This window comes from Dermacentor albipictus, chromosome 3 (assembly GCF_038994185.2).
Source record: "Dermacentor albipictus isolate Rhodes 1998 colony chromosome 3, USDA_Dalb.pri_finalv2, whole genome shotgun sequence".
Classification (NCBI taxonomy): Eukaryota; Metazoa; Arthropoda; class Arachnida; order Ixodida; family Ixodidae; genus Dermacentor; species Dermacentor albipictus.
In genome coordinates this window covers 62397949-62419548 of record NC_091823.1, presented here as the reverse complement: position 1 = coordinate 62419548, position 21600 = coordinate 62397949, and the positions used below count along the sequence as shown (strand labels likewise).

The 21600-nt window shown below is 47.8% G+C and overlaps 1 protein-coding gene across 3 annotated transcripts in view; it reads right to left on the bottom strand.

Moving 5' to 3' along the window:
* LOC135898782 (uncharacterized) overlaps positions 1-21600 on the bottom strand; it is a 343693-nt gene that overhangs the window by 134541 nt on the left and 187552 nt on the right. For all 3 annotated transcript variants that reach the window (XM_065427942.1, XM_065427941.1, XM_065427943.1), the window contains exon 3: positions 13114-13192. The gene's annotated coding sequence lies outside the window, so the exon portion shown is untranslated. The remainder of the gene's footprint in view (positions 1-13113; positions 13193-21600) is intronic.

Sequence of the window (21600 nt, the reverse complement as noted above, 5' to 3'; positions counted from 1 at the left end):
AGGTATTTTCGGGCGGCGGCGCATCTACAGCAAGTATATATATATATATATATATATATATATATATATATATATATATATATATATATATATATATATATATATATATATATATATATATATATATATATAGAGAGAGAGAGAGAGAGAGAGAGAGAGAGAGAGAGGCAGACTCGCCTCCTTGATCTCAAGCTTACCAGCATTTCCACTCGGAGTTCTCCAGGCAAGAGCTGATGTAAATGAATGACGTCCCTGTCGGTGTGAACGCGTGAAGTGCTCCTCGGCTCACGTTGCAAACACGACTAGACACGCGGATCACGGCTGACAGAGCGGAGCGAGCCGGTTTTGCGCGTCGTCTGTAATGAGATATGCGCGCCTCTTTTCTTCTGGGCACTTAGCGGCACCGGATGCAGGCGTCGTCGTTTCGGTCGTCGTCGCAACAGCGGATGCAGGAGGAGGGGATAACAAGGTGACTCGCAGTTCGAGACTCCACTATGGAAGTCCTATTCTTGGGCGTCCTTCGTCAAGGACGTGCGACGTTGAACACGACGCGGTCGTGTAGAGTGAAGCGTCTTACACTTAAAGGAACAGCTGTCGCTGTTCTGGACCGATTCCCTTCACACTTGGGCTCGGAAACACAAGGATAAAACAGCAATAGCAAATGTAAAAAAGAAAAAGAAATGGAAAGAAAGAAAAGAAAATGGGAGTAAATCAGTAATGCATGACTGCATCACAATTGATTTTGGTAGGCTAGTTCGCAATCACGTGATCAAAAAGCTCCAGACTGCACGACAAAAGAGCAGGAAACGCGCAAGGCAACATACTGCGAGTGTACTTCGCTACTTCTCGGGCTGCTGAAACATCGCCGGAATCATCTTAGGGACCCTGGACTGAGGGTTCCTCCCATGCTGCTCTCGCCATTCAAATATTATTAATAAAGATGTTTTATTCTCTCTCTCTGGCTGCTGCGATGCGCTGTAGAATTTAGGAGCCGCTTTTTGTAATGATTATTTTTATTTCCCAACCGTTTTGCCCGTGGTAATTTCCTCGCACGAGGCCGCGCTCCCACAATCGCCAAGACCGGCCACTCGCCTAGAGGAGTGATAAATAATGAATGAATGTGGACAAAGAACAATCCTTACAGAACACGGCCCCTGATCGTCGCCATAGAAGTGCCAACAGCAATGACCGCAGATACGAGAACCTCCGGAAGATTCTTAGGATGTATGACGGATTTATACATATGTGATGTGCCCGGCAATGTCCCCTCTGTAATGTGCACACCCTGAGGGTAAAATAAATAAATAAATAAATAAATAAATAAATAAATAAATAAATAAATAAATAAATAAATAAATAAATAAATAAATAAATAAGTGATGGGTGACGATAATTCTCCAGACACTTAAGGCATTTTAATGCGCTTTATAAATGTGTAAATGGCGAAATTATGACCTTCACTATGGCAATGAGTGCAGCTACAGCGCACATCGCAGTGAAGGGAACTGCGTAGTGAAACCATGGCCAGGTTGTTGAACAGCCAATGCAGCCTTCAGATGAGACTTACTTCAATATCGTTTAACTGTCCACTGAAAGTGGGTTGACTTCTTACTGTCTTCCGAGCAACGTGACACCCGTCAATAGCAGCCCTGAACCTCATATTCCTTCTCGAAAATGTGAAAGGAAATCGAGGTTTCTCGCAGTGGGTTGGGGTGGTCTCGCAAGAGCATACGAAACCTATACTATCGTTTACGTAGTTTGTTCCAGCAATCCAAGAAGCCCGTCATAACAGGATTTGACTTGACACTCCGGATACTCGCCTAGTAAAGACCCTCCCGCCCTCTGGTGGAGTGGCCAAGCAGTCGCTGTCGAGGTCGTTGCCCGAGACCTTGCACCTCTAGTTTGCAGACAAACGCGCCCACCGAACAGCCCACGCACGCGCACCAAATCACACACAAGTGCAGCTCCAACAATGACGCCGCCAGACGAGCTGTGGAGAGAACTGCGCCAGCTTCCATAACTCTACTCTACGTGCGTGCCATCGCTGATCCGGAACAAAGAAAGACGCACTCACGCTATTTCGTTGTGGGTTTCCTTGCTCACGAAGCTTTCTGCTTGCTTCTCAGGGGGTCAAGATCCATAAGAAAGACTCACACAAGCTGTTCCAGCAGCGCGCAGTGTTTGGCCACAGCATCGACAAGAACCAAACCCGATTCAAGAGGCATCGCAACGCCCACCGGTTTCTCCGGCTCGGTGCTTACGTGGAGCGCATCGTCAGTTAGACGGAAACGGGGGTGTCGAGAGGGTTAGCGAGCGCACAGCGCGCGGGCTACTTTAGTTGCCAAGATGCCAGGGAGAGATTCACACAGACACACACACACAGGCCCGCACGCACACACACACGCGCGCACGCTCGCACGCACGCACGCACGCAAAAAAAGAACGCTCACATATACGCAATGGGCATTGAGAGAATAGGCGCTGGCCAGCCGTGATAATGAACGACGTTGAGCGCAACCCCACTGAACGCAGTATTTTTCGACGTATATTGGGCGCGGGGTCGACGCGTACATTTTCACGCTGATGCCCGCTTTTCAGGCTGAACGGCGTTCTATGTGGTTGATCCCTTGATGTTATCAATTACGTGCAACGCAACTCAGCCGTGAATACAGCTCGGACGCCGCGCAGCGTGAAATAGACGCGGTGATGCGGCTCGCAAACCACATCGGAAGTACGCTCAATGTGCTTCTGCCACTTTATAGCGAAATGGAGCGGTAGTGAATGGGTGGTGTGGTGGTGGGGGGGGGGGGGCAGGGAAGGAAGTATAGTAAGAGATGTGCGCATGTGTAGAAAGAGTTAGCGAGTTTCAGGCACCTTATCTATCGCAATTTTCCAGCAGGTGCGCGCTATGAGGAACAAGTATTCTCTTGCAAGTGAACAGTTTCTTGAATTCGGTCTCTATACAGCGAAGTAATAATAATTATAATAAAAAAGAACGTCTGAGAACTTTTATCGTTCATTAAGAAATTTCGACTTCTTCCGCCTTGTCGTAAGACTCAGACGTTGCGGGTAATGACCATTGCTAATGGACGCTTCTGTCGCACCGACGTTACGGATAATGCCGGCATCGTTCCTTCAATCTTCGGCGACATTCAAGCGACTCTCCACTTAGACCTCTTTTCGCGACGACAGCGACCACGACGCATTCGGCTAATTGATGATGGCAAGCATCGCATCGGAAGCTAATGACGATGACTGATGGGACGACTATTAACGGTAGGTTGAAGGTGCAGTCGACGCAAGTGAAATGTTCGCCTTTGTTCCCTCCCGTCTACTTCCGCTTCCTGGGTTCCGCGGCTCCCTTCTTGCTTACGGTCTCGCCACTTCCGGCAAACGTTCGTACAACGCACAACCATTGGGAACCTTCGGGCTTCTCGTGCGAGCTATAGCTGGCAGCAGACCAGCCTACACACGCTTTTTTTTTTCTTGCCTCTGCGCAGCTATACACAAAAGCCGGTGTAAAGAAAGTTCTCAGGTCACATATTTCACATCGTCAAAAGAACGAAAGTAGCCGGATCTCACTGTCCAACTTATTAATGAGGGTTGAAACAAAATGTGAAGAGAATAGGAAGCCGGAAAAAAAAAATAAGCGCGCCATCTAGCCATACAGGGCTATACAGACAATAAAAGCACAAAGCACAGGGCACTAACGCTTATCTAACGTTCATTGTTCACACTCCTCCGTTTACCGTGCTGGAACAAACATCGAAATGTGAATATGAATAGCGCTATATGCGACCAACAAGTGTGGCGGTTTAGTCCAGCTGGCACACAACTTGTGTTCATATGCGCAACGCACAATAAACAAGGACAAAGACAGACACACCACTGTCCGTGCCCCCGTCTGTTTCTTTTCTTTTTTTTCATTCTCTCTCTCTCTCTTTCCTTGTTTATCGCGCGCTGCGCCAGCTGCGTATAGGAAGTCAAGATTACTCAAATAACGTCAGATTACCATTAAAAGTGCAAGCAAGCCTATTACAAAAAGAGAATGAGTTTCACAGTTAAGTGGCTAATACTAAAGCTCACTCAGAAGCAACAGCAGAGCAGCTCGTTTCTGTCGCCCTGGCAATGACAAAATAGCAATGGCCGAAGGCGAAACGCGAGGCTTAGCGGATGCAGCGCCAGCGCGCGAAAGGGTTGAAAGGAACGCGGGGTGAGGAAAAAGGGGGGACAGCTGGGGGGCGCATACTTCAGGAGCCAAGGCGAGGTGCCTTCCTTGCCACCCCCTTCGCGGACGGATGAGGAATGGCGACAGCCAGCGTCGTTCTGCGCTGTCGCGCAGCGATAAGCGGCAGGCGCGAAACGCGCGGGGAGGGGGGTCCTTCGCCCAAAAGGGTCCTTCGCGCACCGCACTGTGTCTCTGGGTCACCGTCGCCTCCTCGTCTTCGCGTCTCCCTTGGCGCGGAGCGTCGCTTTTCCCCTACCCGCTCTTTTGTTTCTGCTTGGGTTTCACTTTCAGAGGAAGCCGCTTATTTCGCGCCACCGCTCTCTTGACGGGCCCGGTGGAAAAGCCTTGACCGATAGTCGAGTTTGCAAGCGCCACGGCTGTCGCGAAATGCGATGGGAAGAATAAAACGAACTGTTGGGAAAGAGACGCCGCGGCACGGGATGGGGAGAAAACGGCGCTTCGGAAAAGCGCCGGGGGGTATGAAGAATAAAAGAGAGCGCCTGAGATTAGGAGGCATTCAGTGCCTGCCTGAAACACGGGTCGTCGCTATAGCACGAGCGACAAACAAGAGCTCGAAAATGAGATGCCGTGACATCAACTCAAATATTCGAAGAAGAAGAGAGAGAGTGAGATTCTGCGGCGCAAAGTTTTTTTTTTTTTTTGAGAAAGCTTAGTGCTATCTTCTGGAGGGTATTCTTCAGGAGCCGAATTGACAAAGATGTTTGTTCCTAATGTTTCTTCGCTATTGGCCGGCCGCCTTCGCTAGTACTATGTTCAGCATCGCGAATGGCTTGCATCTGCTCTTACGAACGGTTATAGCGGAATGACTCTTGGTGTGCGTGTGTGTTTGCTAATGCTGGCCCGGTCTCTTTGGCCACACCTACGTTTGTAAACCAATAGGCAGCACCCGATTGTGGTTCCTGTTGTTGTGGTTGTCGTCACTGTGTTAGCTTGACTTTAGTAATTGACCAGTATCACGCTCCTATATATGTTTCACTCATTTCCTTACTTGGCTCTCGTACTTCACACTATACTCTGATGACCATCAGCTTTGTGCATCGATCCGGATGACCAGTGTCTCTCGGAAGGAAGATCTGCTTCGGACACTACACTACGAAGGCCTGGTCCTTACTCTACTGCCTCGTGCAGAGAAGCACAAAACACAGTTCGGCATACCAGAGATCATTGGGCAGTTGGGGGGGGGGGGGGAGGGCATTCGTCCAGTCCATCTTAACTCGGGAAGCGACTGTCCAGCACTAATGACAAGCCTCGTTTCTTTGCTTCCGAATCCTTCCAGCCTCGACGGTGCTCACTAATAGGCGGATTCTCCACGTGCACATCCCTTCGACTTGCTCCCACTCTCTGTTCTTGTTATTCCGTCCTCTACTCAGACGAGCAAGGAAGTACGCGCGACCTATCGGTATCGCGGCTGTTATTGGACTTGCGCGCATCCTTAAGGCGATCTGTGCACAAGCACATTGTCAAGTTATGAAGCAAGATGCTCCGAGGAAACTTAGAGTCACTGTCAAAAGCAGACGGACCGCACAAACTGGGGATAAGCTAAATATTTTCCGCAGCCTGGCCACACAGGCCAACCTGTGCTATAAGGGTCTCCAACTTGCGCTATAAGTATACAGTATGCAGTGTGATATAAGGGTCTCCAACCTGTGGTATAAGTATACAGTATGCGAAAAACGTAGTGTTGCTAGGTTTCACTGGCTGCGGGCACATGTTGCTGAGAAATTTCAACTTTTTCGCGAAACACACGTACCGTGAGCTCTTGACGCCGGCTGCACAATAATATAGCATACATCCAAAGCGCTTAGTCGGCCTTCCGGCAGAATATCGCAACCGCAAACCTGAAGAGCGTGTATTATAAAGGCAACGGTGTAAGGCCCCCTCAGTTAGGCTAGAAGTTCCGTGTTCAAAAACTAAGTCCTTAACGCAATCATACCGGCAGGTCAATAGCCAAGTGAGCCGTCACTTGGAACTATTTCTTGGAGTGGCTATGCGAAACTAACCCACAAGGGCACACAACTGTCGTTTACTGCAATGGAAAGATAAATCAGATATTACTCCAAGAAATGTTTGCTATCTGCGCCTCAGACTTCGGTATCTGTTAAGGAGAAATAAAAGCTTCTTCTCTAAGACAGACGAAACTTAGCTTACGTCTTTACACTTGTGTTCCAAACGTCTTTTCCTAAAGCCATTCAACTCCTTGTTTCAATTGAAGTTTCTTCATTCTATTCAACTTCTGAACAATAAATAAACTGAGCACAAGTTCCTCTTGAAGGCACCTCATCACATCGATTCCTTTAGCTGCCTGCATCTTGAGAAATCATTTTTCGCGGGCTAAAACTTTCTCGCCTAGACCTTACGCATCGATGCGAAATCGATCAGTATAGTTATTATCCTAACGTGAGGAGTAACGAGAGTTGAACGAAAAACTTTTTTGGAAGTTCACAAACTAGAGGAAGGAGAAAGCCCGTGCTTCGAACCTCGTCTCCTGTAATGGCGACGTACAGCTACCTTCGGCACGAATCCTTTCGTGCCGGTCGGCTTCGCTGGCTAATGGCGGCCGAGACCTCCCTGATCAAGATACCTTTTGTCTTCCCTCGACGCTGCTTTTCTTTAGCACTTTCCTCTCTACGCGGATTTGTGCCTCCACTCGCCACGCGTCTTATTTCTTCGGCCTGCGTAGCCACGGTTCTCCACGCAGGAGAGAGGGCGCCCAGCAACCGAAAGAATAAAGCAAGGAGACAATCGGAAGCAGGTGGCTGCAGGCAGGCTCAAGTGAAGGACGTTCTATTACGCGCCCAGACGAACAGGTTAATGATGCCTTGAGAAGTTCGCTGTGCAACAAAATCGTCTCTCTCTGGGCACCGTGCGAGTGTAGCTTAGTGCTGGTTTGCTCTTCTTTACCATTTGTTACTCCTGCTTTTTCCCAACCCTTAGAAAGTTGCCCAGATATATTACAAGCATGTTCTTTGCTCGAGAAGACAGATAGACGACGGCAAAGAATTGGGGACTATGTATGTATGTATGTATGTATGTATGTATGTATGTATGTATGTATGTATGTATGTATGTATGTATGTATGTATGTATGTATGTATGTATGTATGTATGTATGTATGTATGTATGTATGTATGTATGTATGTATGTATGTATGTATGTATGTATGTATGTATGTATGTATGTATGTATGTATGTATGTATGTATGTATGTATGTATGTATGTATGAGTGTGTGTGTATGTATGTATGTATGTATGTATGTATGTATGTATGTATGTATGTATGTATGTATGTATGTATGTATGTATGTATGTATGTATGTATGTATGTATGTACTCAAGCACGAATCTGTGTGTGAGAGTAGGATTGTAGGATAACATTTTTTACGGTGTGCTGTCGCGCCTGTCGCGTGTGTTTACAAGGCAGACACTTTCTTACATTACACAACGTGCATTTACTTTTCTTGCACTCCCTCTTTGTAGTTCAGAATACAGGACGACGAGAATATTCCTTGTTTTTTTTATCTCCCCCTCTTCCTCCGTGCGTGTCTTTCTTTCTTTTTCCTTTTTTCCCCTGTCTTACCTTACTCGGTCCTTCCCAGTGCTGGGTAGCAAACTGGATATTTATCCTCCGGTTAACCTCCATGTCCTTCAGTTCTCATTTATTTCTCTCTCTCTTGCTTACTTAAGACATTTTCGGGCGCATCTATGTATTAAGAGAAGCAGCCGGCGCTGTCTAACAGAGACCAACCAGTATCTCCTTGAACACATATAAAAAAAAGATTTTCGGGCGGTCACCCCCGCAGGGTTATTGAGCTGCGAAGAACGATGGAAGGCTGATACGCAGAGTAATCATGCTAGTGAAGGTTATAGAAGGACGTGGTTAATGCATGAGCCTTTCGATTGTACGCCCGCGAGAAGCTAGCATGACCCGGGAACGAGAATTCCCTCTTAATGTAGCTCTTTGATCTTCCACGTCTGCGGAAGCGACGAGTGAAACGGGGTGGATGGACGCAGTAAGCTCAGTCTTCGAGCCTTGTGCGCCGAGTGAACGACAAGTCCAGTAATCCGTGCCGGCGCGTACGAACACACGCGCGCACGAACGCGCGCACACGAAGACGCAGGCGGTTCGAATCAATACGTGGAATCAGTACAGGCAAGATGCTGCTACGTTGCGCTTCACCCCGCTTGCATCTGTTCGCGTCTCCCATGAAGCGAGACGTTTGCACACATCTGAAATGCATCTGAATCGCTTCTGGCTCTTCCAAGGCGATTCCGTTCAAGCAAACGGAACAAGCAAAGCATGCTCCCTGGTCACCAATCTGCTGGTCAAGAAGCAAGCCAAGAGAGAGAGAGAGTGAAGGAGAGAGAGAGGGAAAGAGAGAGCATGAGTGAGAGAGACTCCACGGCTGCTATATGGCTCCAACTCTATAATTAGATTTACGTCTTTCTTGCCGATAGTTGCCCCTTTCCCTCTTAAGTTTGTGAAGCATAGCTGGTTTTGAGTAAGCGCACGCCTTGTCCAAAATTTAAGCGGTCTTGCGTAAGGGGCACGCATTACGACAGCGAGGTATACTTGCAGGATTTTATTTTTTGGACCAAGGGAGATGTAAGGAACCAAGAAAAAGAAAAGCATTTCCGGAGCAAGTGCAATGCACCAATTTTGTGTGCGCGCCGCGAATCTTTCTGTCCGCGCATGTAATTTTTCTTCCCGTCCGTTATTGCCAAAGTGAAAGTCATATCGTGTTGTTCGCATCAGCAGAAAACTGCTTCGGACTTTCTTTCAGCGCCCGTGATATTTCAACACGTCTCAATCACTTTCTCGTTTCTGCAATTTCACAAACATTGACACCAACGAAAAAAAAAAGAAAGAGCCAGCGCCGTCTGCGCCAAGCCCTATCGCCGGTCAAGTTGACGCCAATTCCGAGAGGCAACATGAACGCGACCGGAAAGCGGAGAAAAACCGTCAGAAACCAGGAAACAACCCGAAGAGGCCCGGGAATTCGCCATAAGCCAGCGTAAGAGAGAGGTAAATACCATAATAATAATTAAAAAAAAAATCGAAGAACAAGACGGTAGCTGAACGCTTCCCCGCTCTCGCTGTTTCAGACGCAACGCAGCTTCCGAAGGCAACGTGACAAGAGCTCGGAACTCGCGCGAAGCGCGCCAAAGCAAGAAGAAATACACGAATACAAAGGAGCATCGAGTAAGGGCCAGGGCCGTCTGAGCAATAACCCGAAAGCCGTTCTGTATACACAGACGAGGGCAGACGGGGCTTCGGAAGAGAGAGAGGCTGCACAGCCGCGGCTACGTTGTTTTCAATGGCACGCACGCTACAGCCCGTTCGTTGCGTATACGTTTACGTGCTCGTGCGCTCTGTGCCTCTGAGCGTATCTACCTATGCGCGCGTGTTCTTTGCGCACTTGTGCGTGTGTGTTTGCTTGCGAGGCGTAATGCCCACCTTCGTTTGGCGCGCAGCAACAGACTGGCGACCAACAAATAGTACGCGAACGGAACGGCACACAAAAAAACGGCAGCAGCCGATGCAACGAATCTCGGCGCGTTCAGCCGGCACACGAGCGGGAGCCGAAAAAAACAACAACAAATTCTGGCAACGAATGCGAGCCTAAAGGGAGCCTTTTCGTGTCCCGTGCGACGCGATCCTCTCTGGCCTTGCGAGCTCCACACCGGTAGAATCGTGCAGCGTCGTGAAAGCTGTGGGATCGTTTCAGCTGACCCCGAACCGAAATCCACGAAGCTCTTCGAACGTGTCGCACCAGTTCAAGATTAACCAGTCGCACATACGGCGATAGCGACTACCTATAGCCAACGGGCGCTAACCGCTAGAGTGCCGTTCTTACGCGCGATGACCCGGGCGAATCTAGAATTCCGCTTGTAGCTTACCTCGCGCTCAGGCTTTCGCGGTACTGCGAGGAATTTTTTCGTGTAAAGCGCCGCTTTCGCTCACCCCCTTCGCACTAGGCGCGCGACGAACGAGCTCGAGCTCTTCGTGCGTGTGGCACGAGAGAACCGATAATGCAGCGCCGCTGGCCGGTAGGGTCCGTGTCCAGCGTGTACAATTCGTGGTACCGGACGAAACGAAAAAAATAATAATAAAGAAAAAAGTGGGGAGCGCAGCCGTTAAAGAAAGGTTATCTCTGCAGTGCTAAAAGGGAGCTTCTTATGTAAAGGAACGGGCAACGGAATAAAGGCTTAAATGGCGCTAGAGAGGGCACGAAAAGAGAGGCAGAGAGGGGGAGAATCTCCCAGCTACTCTTTGCCAAAACAGCGGCCAAGATAGCGAAGTCGTAAAGGAAGTCTGTAAGAAGCCCTGCTTCCAACGGTGATGCTTCTAGCGATGCAGTGCGCGCGCTGGGAAAGCACAAACAGAGAGCGTAGCGTCCCGTTTTTATGTTGTACCTGCGGGCTTTGTCGCATAGCGAGCACAAAGGAGGCAGATGCCCGCTATAGGAAAAGGCCACCAAATGTGAAGAACACCGCCGATCGCACAGCAGGCTTGGGCGGCTACTTCGACCCTCTCTTCTGAGACGTGGAAAAACAACACGACGAAAACGTATCGATGAAAACCGCCGATGGCAGCGGGTTTCTTCTCAACACGGCCCGAGCAATGCGCAGAGACAAACGGAAGCAAGAGACAGAGAGAGAGAGAGAGAGAAGAAAGAAGCGAAAGCGAATACAGCAAGCGTCACCCTGCGGTAACAGCCGGCGTTGCGAGCGACGACGAGGACGACGACGACTCCTTTTGGACGAGTCCTTCCTTCTCGAGCGTTCAATAAATAACTCCCAAGAGTCCCGGCACGGTCGCACAAGCTAAAGCGAGCAGGTGCCGCCGGACCACGCTCTGCGGTGGTCACGATTCTCCTGCGGAGCGGTGCCACCACTTCGACACTTGGAGAACGTGTCGCCTCGCCTGTGTTCGATGCTCTTCCCGACTCCCATGCTTTCCTCTTCTTTTTCACTCTTTCTTTTCTGTATTTCAACACTGCGTCACTGTTTTCGGCCTATAAGGGTGCGCAGCTCTCGCTGCGAGTCACTGAATGCTTATGGCGAGTCTGTTCGAGAAACTCTTCGAGAAATGCATGCTTTAGGAAAGTACTGCCCTTTCGCGTTTTTGAAGAAAGGAAGGCATATACGTATAAAAAACTAGAAGCGACTGGCACTCGGTCAGATTTTACTTAACAGAAATGCACTATAGAAGTTCGCCTTACTCATAGGGCACACCTTATGGGAAGGCTCAGGAAGCATTTTGCTCATGATGCACTCACAGTCATCAGCGTATGAGCGTAGTTGATCGCTGTGCACTAACATATCATTAAAGCTTCTCTCTTTTGCTCTCTTTCTCCAGTTTATTTCTTTATCTCCAAAGGCATTTTACAAGGTAATTGTGGAGAATGGACTACGGAGGCACGCAAGGTTTGGGAACACGCGGAATTCTTCGCTGTTTCCCACAGATATGTAGTGAACAACCGAAAAAGAAAAACGCTTCAGGCAAATTTTTTTGAAAATTGTTATTGCATCACGTGTTTTCTTTAAAGCAATTCAGCGTATTCGTCCACTCTCTACTTTGCCGAATGCGCCGAACACACAGCTTTTGCAACTTTAATCTGGTAAACTAGTAAAATATTTTACGTCTCGCATATTTTTTATTTCAATCTTAAATATTTATTTTAAGCTCGCTTCGAAATGTATTACATATAAAATAAAACTAACCCCTTCAACAAGCTTGGTGAGATTATAATCTACACAAAATAGGTCGGTTTCTACAACTGCTGTAAGGCATAACTACTTAACATGCTTGTACCTACGGATAGCAGCACCATAGCTACTACTCTATGAGCACAAATATTCCTTCTTTTCATATTTGATTCTTCTCTGCGACCTAGCGACAGCTTAAGGTAAGCAAGTAGAAAAAAAAATGACGTGTGAGCACATGCTATTATATATCAATCGCTCAACAACAGATGCGAAGCACATACGACGCTGTCAGAGAACCATTTGACGCCTAGTATGTCGGTGTCACACTCTTGAAGCGCGTGTTTACCATATATTCATAAAAAGTAAATGTGGGAGCCTCCATCGCTGTATAGTTCCGACAGCTGCTCCTTATCGTTTGTGGATTGCATTAGCTCTGTAATGCCCAACGTATTATGTATATTATACGCTGTTTTATACCTCAAAATATTGATTTGAGCACTTAACACACAGCCTATATAGTGGCGTTTCTGATACGCAGGAGTGAGTTGCCAATTGTAGATGGTACTTGACATCGATTACTAATTAGTTAATCAGTACACTAACTAGGTATTAAATAAACAACATTTTATTGGTATTTTGTACTTCTACTTTATGCTAATGAACTATCCTTTCAAATAAAATGTTCATTTATTCATTCGTTTTGTACAAAAGTACTTTCCATGACAAGAAATAAAGGTGAACAATTTGTTTTAAGTTTCCTTCATGCGGAATTATGTTTGCGCATAACAGGTTTTTTTTTTAATAAGAAAAATATACATTGCAACACAAGTTAAAACTTTCCATGCAAATATCGTAGAGTTTGCCACTGCTTTTCGCTTAACTTTAGGGACGAAAGTAGTTTTTAAAAAAAACATATCGCGGCGCAAGGTAGAAGTGTTCCGCTGATAAAATGGGAGCCCTCGGAAGGTGGAAGTCGAAAGTCGACATGCACGATTTAAAGTATCAGAACCTTCGATGTTACTAAGGTCGCCAGTATGTTGCATGATATGCGCCCTTGCGCGCAATCAGTATATGGAAGCAATGATGCGTGCGTGCTGTTTATTGCGTGCTATTTGCGTACGTTTGTATTCTGGTACAATCTTGCCTGCTCACCTTGAATGTCACGTCACAAGAATCTTGTCCAGCAAGGCACGTCGACGCGAAGGCGCTGATGGGAACTGTGTCGTGGACACTGAAAGAACAAAACAAAAAAGAAAAACGACTATAACTAATGGCAACATCACTTCATCATCAATTCATCTTACAATTACGCCTATACAAGGTCAACACCACCTGCCGTGGTTGCTCAGTGGCTATGGTGTTGGGCTGCTGAGCACGAGGTCGCGGGATCGAATCCCGGCCACGGCGGCCGCATTTCGATGGGGGCGAAATGCGAAAAACACCCGTGTACTGAGATTTAGGTGCACGTTAAAGAACCCCAGGTGGCCGAAATTTCCGGAGTCCTCCACTACGGCGTGCCTCATAATCAGAAAGTGGCTTTGGCACGTAAAACCCCATAGTTTTTTTTTTTTTTTAAGGTCAACACTGTCCGCGTAACCACTCGACACGTAGCGAAATAACTTTCACCGCTGCAAGCGGTAATAAATCACTGACTCGCATCAAAACAGCATTTTCTCATTTTTATATCTCTCCCACGTCTAGCTTAATTCGCGCGCGCAACCTCAGCGCAGTGCGCCGATATTCTTACCTAACAACGACAGCCACGTACACACTGCTTACGGTGCGCAATTGAATCCGTGCTTCAAATTCCCCATCCCACCAGGTTCGATACCAACATCGGATACTGGAATTGATTTTTTTGTTGAAAAGGCACGAAATGACACGACAGGAGAACGCACATAGCTATCAACACCCACAAAGTGCATGAGACGAGTCAAATTATACTTCGCGTTAGCAAATTCGCTTACTCTCGTCCCGTGATACCACCAACGCATAGAAAATGCGTTAAAAAGCGCATGCAAATAAACCAAATGCAAGCCAAGCAAGTTCAGAATACCTTCGCCATAAGCGTCTACTACTCTGAAATTCATCCGTAGAGCTGCTTTATATTCCAATATGTATTTTACCTGGACGTGTTCTTTATATGTGCCTCCGTCAGGGCTAATAAGGGAGCCTCGTTATGGAAGTTATAGCTTTCACAACGTATACGAGATCGGACAGACGAAACAAGAGGAAAAACTGTTCCCTAGCTTGTCCGCGTTATGAACGTTCGCCAGAGAAGTAATAACCTCACAAGAGAGCATCACGGCTCTGAGCCCATTAGCCGAGCTGCACTCACGTACTACATAGCACGCGGACAGCACAGCGTCCCTTCAAAAACCTTTAGCGTTTGCGTCATACAGAGTGCTCAGCCACCGCCGTCGAGCTGCTCGCAATTTGTGCTTGCATGCCAGTCAGCGCACTATACGTACGTGCGATTACGTAATCTGCTTAGGATAGTCGGCATCAACAAAGAATTTTATCAGCTTCCACGTCGGTTCGTTCTTCACGTCAGCGCCTGGCACGAACTTCGCAATAAATAATGTATGAAGGGAGCTCCCGTTAATGAAGGTAGCTTTTATATAAGAGCCAGCAGATCGCTTCATTGTCTCCCCATCCCCTCATCCCTTTCTTTTTTTCTTCTTCATATTCCGGACTCTGCTTCCTAAAGATAGGCTTTCTTGCATTTTCTGCACCGTATTCGTTAAGTTGAACCACATTCTAACGCAGAGACCCCCAGTGAGCGTGCCTTCTTGCAACGCTTTAAAATCGTGGCTTCCCTGCAGAGGCAAGTCTAAGGCAGCCGAGAGGATAATAGGATGCTTCGTTGTTTTTATGTGCTCACTAGACCTCGGATCAATGAAGGGTGGAAGCTTAAAAGCACTTAGGTCATCGCACGTGAAGCAGATCGTGACGGCACGTGCAAATTCCAAGAGCTGCTGCTCACCGGGCGCTCGCGTACTCTTGTCACGCAATATTTCCCGCACTTGTGCAAGTTACTGTCTGTACACTTGTGTGCGCGTCCCATTACCTTCACTGAATATCATTGCTACCTTGTTTCTCTTGCTTATTAAGGAAGGGTGCAGCTATTTTTCTCGTTGTCTTCAGTGATACGTGCGACATCGCTGTTGTCTCTGCACACAGTATAGCGCAGCTCAGGATATAGCAACTGATAAAAGCAGTGGTTAAAAATAAGAAGAGAGAGATAGAGATTTCCCTTACTATAGGTGTGCCTAAACACGTTTGACATCTAATTGTTCTGTATTGATCGTTGACATTTAACTGGACTGTAGCCGTGTTTTAAGCAGTGTGATCAAATTGCGAGAGGCAGCCGGTTCGACATACACCTGATTGACCACCCACTTTCAGCACAAAGACAACCATTTCACAGTCGCACTTCACGATCGCCTTTCATACGGTTAGAAACTTTATACTACTGATGTATAGATCGCTTTCTCCGACATGACCTTCAGTCAGCGCCCATTGGATGTGACAACGAAGGCGGAGGCGATCAAAGAAATGTGGTAGCCAGCTTCCCCGAGCGTTATTTTCACTTCTCGAAGTTGTCTCATCCATTCATAGAATGGAGAGCAGAAATGTTGAGGCACCAGTAGGAATAGCAAGTCCTGCACATAGCAGGGGCCGACATTTTCAACTTCCAATAAACTCACTCTCTCTTGCTCTTGCATGACGTCAGCAGAGTCATGCCGCTGTCCGCTAACCGTCTAACGCGTACCAGTATGGAGGCTTGGGTCAGCTGATGATTTGTATTAACAAAAGGTAAACAGTGTGATAGACGCGATCACGAAAAAAAAAAAAAACAAGACACGGCAGGGCACTGGCAAGGCACGCGCTAAAGCATCGTTTCCGATGTTACGTCACTTTAAAGTTGAAACTGTCACCGGAAGTAATCGATCAGTATCCTTTCGTGCCTCTTTCCTTGAGAGCCCTTTCGCCTTATTTCTAGTTGTTATCTTTCTTCATTTGGCTGACTCTTTTCTTCGTTTTACTGCCACTAAAAGGGAACTGCATAAAAAGAATAAAAGAAAGAAGGGTGTACTTGCATAGAGGCGACACCTCATACAAAATCCGCGGCAAGCCGTAAGAGACGGCTGCTTCGGCATAGACCGCCTTCCAGTCCATTGTTCTGTTTTGCCTTTCTTCAGACTTCTTTCTTCTTTTCTATCTGCTTTTCAACCTTACGCCGTTCTCGGGGCCCTTCACCGGTCACGGCGAGACGCTTTGTGTCGGCGTATAGGCGCGCCGTCAGGAGATCGTGAAACCCACGTGCGTACGCATACTACGCCGAGACGCTCGGCGCAGGCGGCGGGGACATTAAAGATGCATCAGCCACTTTTCATTGGGTCTAGCCGCAGGGGGGCTCAAGCGGGGCAGACTGCGCGGGACGCCTGTTCCTCCGCGAAGCACGCCCACGGCTCCGTGCTTAATAGGAACACCGTGTCGCGTCGGCTCACGCACCCTTCAGCCGGACAGGATGGCAGGGTGTCACCGTAGGGCTCCGTTCTTAACTCGGATCCGCGGTCACAGCCTCTGTGCTCGTCTTCTCGCCAGCTTCGCCGTTTGTCTCCTCCTTTATGTCGCCTTCAATTAGATTCTGTCCCTGTCGTGATCCGTCGGCGCAGTATATACTGCTCGCGATCGGGCGTAGCTGGTGGTCTGTGGGGGACTGTGGGCATACGGTATACCTCTTCAAGTTATAGCGCGCGGGTTCACGGCAAAGCCACGGCCAGCGTTTCTTTATGTGAGATTCACCCGCCGTACAGAGGGACAAGCAAAGGAAAGACAGAGAGGTTAACCACGAGTAAGTCCGCCGGCGCACCCTTCAAGTTATCGTGAACGCGAGAGACAATTTGCGAACGCAAATGAATGTGACACCGAGAGCGAGAGAGACAGAAATCCATTTTATGAGTCTGATGTCCCTCAGAGACTCGGAAGATTGGGTAAATTAGCGTGAATTGCGTTGGTAGAAAAGAAACACATATTAGGGATTTGTATAATGAAGGATTCCCGGAGCTAAGGAGGTTGAGCGGTTGATTAGCAAGTCGCTCCTCATGTCAAGGAGTTGTAACACTAGAGAGCTTTAGTATAGCGTAAAGCAGCAAACGCAAAGAGTTAGCGTTAGCGTTAGCGTTGCGTGCACCACACTGCGCATGCGCTATACGTAAACGCTGCTGGAGCTCTTACGTACGTACGCTATTTTCAGGATTTAGCGTTGAACGCTAACGCACGCAAGGGGAGCCTTACGTACGGCAAGATGGCGGCGCCAGTCGAAGTGAGAGCAGCCCGCTTCGGATCTATCGAGCCGTCTGCCTGCACTGCTAGGCTCTATCCTTCCCCACTAATGCTCGTGTTCGCCTTAGATTTGTGTGATGATGCTTCGGCAGCGGTGCACAGGTGACAAATTGGCGTTGTTTACGATATACGTTCTCGATTAGCGGCGCAGTAGGCTTAACGAGAGGGTTTGCTCATAGAGTTAGTAGAACAACTCTATGGGTTTGCTAAATGTGTTTGCTGTATCCGCCAAGTGTATTTCGCTCGTTCGCTTGGTGTAAAGCCGCATGTGGAACCGATGCATGTCATGTTTTCCGCGGCAAAACAGAGTAGTGTGGTCGGTGCTGTGGTCACAATGCGTGTGCGTTTTACCAACGACGACGATATGAACCTCGTGAAGGAGGTTTTTGCCTTGAACCCATTCGGATGGACGTCAAGGTGGGCGTCCGTTGCAAAAAATTGGAAAGAAGTGGGAAATCCGCTTTCTGGAAGAGAAATTGCCGGCGAAACGTCCCCTCCGGTATAGCTTCGACGTTGAGTGGATCTTGAGGACACGTAGAACCTGCGCGGTCGCTCTCATCCCCGAAGCATGAGGGTGTCTATGTCATCCCAACTTAAAAAGGACACGTAATATGGGTCCCACAGAACACTCGATCGCAGCATGCCAAGATTAATCGGTATGTTTCGCGACTCTCGTCAAAACAACGCTCAAACCAAACACCTACATGCGTAATTAACGCAGCGACTGTGGCTTTCGATAAGCTTGACTTGGGGACACACTTGCGAATTCGGCATTGGATAAGCTCGACATTTCGTGTGGATTTGGCTTTCCAGTACTTTGTGTCTTTACATCTAGATGGCGCTGTATTTGTTCGCGTTATCTTTAACGCTTTTCTCCGTTCTGCTATTCTAAAACACTACCTTGTGCCGCGCAGTGCAGTCTTTCTTTGCGTTAGCGTTGCGTCGCACGCTAACGCTAACGCAAGGGTTTTACGCTATACTAAAACTCTCTACTTTATTTTCAGGAATTAGTTACCGAGAGCATCGCTACTTTTACGAAAGCTGCCGGGTTGTATTTTGCTCTGTTTTGGGGAACAGCGTATTATCATTTCTTTAGTGAGGCGCACTTTAACTAGCCATAGCCACACTCTCCTAATATCTGTGACGTCACATGTAGCTGCTTAGAGCGCTTGGGGACAGCGCCTCCTCGTGCTCTTCGGTTTACTGCCACTCTTGAGCATACCAAGCCGTGTCTTCAAGTAAAAGGGAGCTACTTGGTTTTGTGGAAGTATATATCACTGGAGCCCAGCATAATCTTTCCTTTTAACATGAAGATTCACTGCTAGGCCTATGTCATGGCGCCGAATTATGTGCTTAAATATGGTGTAGAAGTACCCGCAGATTTTATAGTTTTTTTTAACCAGAATTCGCAATAGTTGATTAAAGCTTTTAGGGAAGCCTCAACGTTTCATTTGGCTGTCTCACGTAATTATCATTATTATTATTTTTCTGAAGAAGCACGGTATGAAGAAATAATTTTGAAATGGCGTTTTACGCTCTAGCTGCTAATGCGCCGTTTGAGCGGCTACAACGTACACTCACAAGTTTGCCTCCTCCTGCAGGGTAAAGACAACGGGAATTCCAGAAGAAAGAAAGGTGGCCAGTGTCAAGCACAACGCCACACGCCGAATTACGAGCTGCCATGGCGCCGAACGAGCGGGCGTAAACAATGTGGCCGATGTAAACAGTGCTCGGCGTACTGAAGAACGAGCGGGTTGGCCGACTGTGGGCGCCGACGGCGGGGAAGCAGAGTCAGTGGCTCAAATTGCAGAACTAACTAACTAACTAACTAACTAACTAACTAACTAACTAACTAACTAACTAACTAACTAACTAACTAACTAACTAACTAACTAACTAACTAACTAACTAACTAACTAACTAACTAACTAACTAACTAACTAACTAACTAAATAACTAACTAACTAACTAACTAACTAACTAACCAACTAACTAACTAACTAATTAACCAACTAACACGCACACACAGAAGCGCGCGCGCACACACACGCACGCACTTAAGCACGCACACACGCGAACAGAAGCAGAGTTGCGAATAGGAGTCTGGGAGCGTAAATTGAACTATACGTATGAGATCACCTAATACATGTCGCATAAAGCAGGATAGTATGATTAAACAAAGGGTAAGTTATAGTTTGCGGCAAAGATTACTAATTGCTATAGGACAAGAACACAAGACTACTTCTTATCTTAAGTAGGTCGCATGCGTCACTAATATTTATATGCATCTTAACAGTCAACCACGTCCTTACGATATCATCACATGCCGCGCAAGTACACATCGTGATGGAAACAACAGCATAACTCAATCCTGAAACGAAGTCCGGCATGCCGCACTAGTGAACCCCGCGAGCAGGAAAAGCTATATTATTAGAGTTTTCGCTACAAGCAAGACTTTAATAGCGCGAGCCGAAGCGAAACTTACTGCAACGCATCCGGTGGCCCGTACGCAATAACTGACGTCGCCCCACGCTACGGAAGGAGATCATTACGCTTCAATTTATCTTCGCCCTAAAAAAATTTATCTATGTCCTAAAAAAAAGAAGACAGAACGAAAAAGGAAAGAAAATAAAAAATGACCTAAAGAAAAGATTCGGCGACTGTTCGAGCGCTCCGTAATTGTTCCGGAATTGAAAAAAAGGCGGGGGGGGGGGGGGGGAGTAAGAAAGATATCAGGTACGTGAAAGAGAAAAGGGGGCGAGGCAGAGGAGCGGAGCAAATTTTGGGGGGCAGGACAACCTCGGTTTCTCCGACTCGATCAAAGTACACGTATCACCAATAAATGACGGTAAGATACCGGTCCCTACTCTTCGATCACCAGAGTCCTTCGGCCGCACGCCTCTTATCGAATCAGAGCAGACGCTCTCTCGTGTCGCGGATCGCTTTTCAAAGCGCGCTGCCGCACCAATCACGAGCAACGTAAACAGAATTCAAGAAGAAAAATAAAAATAAAAAGAACGCCGGCACAGGTAAACGTCATCCTGTGCTTAAAGATAAAAAAAACGCAACATCATCGTGACGGAAATAGAAAAATAAAATCGAAAATGATGAAAGTAAAGGAGCGAAACGGACGAAAAGCAGACGAGCTATAAGAGCATCAAAGAGGGCACGGTTTTTTTCCAATCCGCGGGGTCGCTCGATTGCGAGGCCCCTCATCGTCGACATCAGAACGCTGCTCACCGAAGAGAGAGATAAAAAAAAAATAGCAGAGAAAGAAATTTTTCCCTCCATTCAAGCAAACGGATCGAGGGTAGGGGAGCAGGAAGCTGGGGCGGGCACGCCTCATCCATCTCGATCGCAGCGCGTCGCAGCTTATTGAGTTGACAGAGTCGCGCGAGCGTTTTCTTCCACGGAGCCCCAGTGCGGACGCCATGCACTGTGTAGCGCTGAAAGCGGCACTGCCCGCTCCGCCCCCTTCTCATCGTTCCTATGGGAGGCGGAATGAAGAGCGGTCGGTCCCCTCGGATGAGGGCGGCAGGTATAACGCCCGCGGGGTATTCGGGCTCTCGGAGAACGGCCACGGCGTGTTGAAGCGCGGGACTTAACGTATACTATACCCCCTCGCGCTGACGCTGGCGCTGGCAAGTTATCGCGGACGCGAGCGACTCTGAGCGCTGGAGGCTGAGGAGGCGCGGATATCAGTCGATGAAGGAATACGAGTGTGAGACAGAGAGACGGGAGTGAGAGAGCCTTTGTGTGTGTGTGTGTGTGTGTGCGTGAGTCTGGTGTCCTTTGGGGACACGGAGACTCGATGAGACCCGGGCACTTCGAGTGCGAGCTGCTGCGATGCGGGGGCCGTGTTCCGCCCCCACCGACTGGTGAAAAGGCCTTGCAGGATTCGCTTTTCGCGAAGGAGTGGGAAGGACGCGATCACTGCAACTGCTTCTGAAATGTGCGGGCTATATACACACGTATCATGTATGGAACGTGATATTACGCCGCAAATTTAGACGGGATCAAGAGAGTTACGCAGGGTGAAAAATACGAGTCCGAGGTTCCGCCGATTTTCGGCGTTTGTCCCGAGTACCTCGCTCTGTGAGCGAGGTACTCGGGTACAAAATATGCGTCATAGTAATCGGTACAAGGTACAAAATCATGCGTCATAGTAATCGTAACTAATTAGCCCATCTTACTTGCTTACCTGGCTGTAAACGCTATGGAATACCACTGTGCACGCGAGCAGCATCAAAGATAGCTTTCCCACTTGGAAAAGGTTAAAATGCGAGA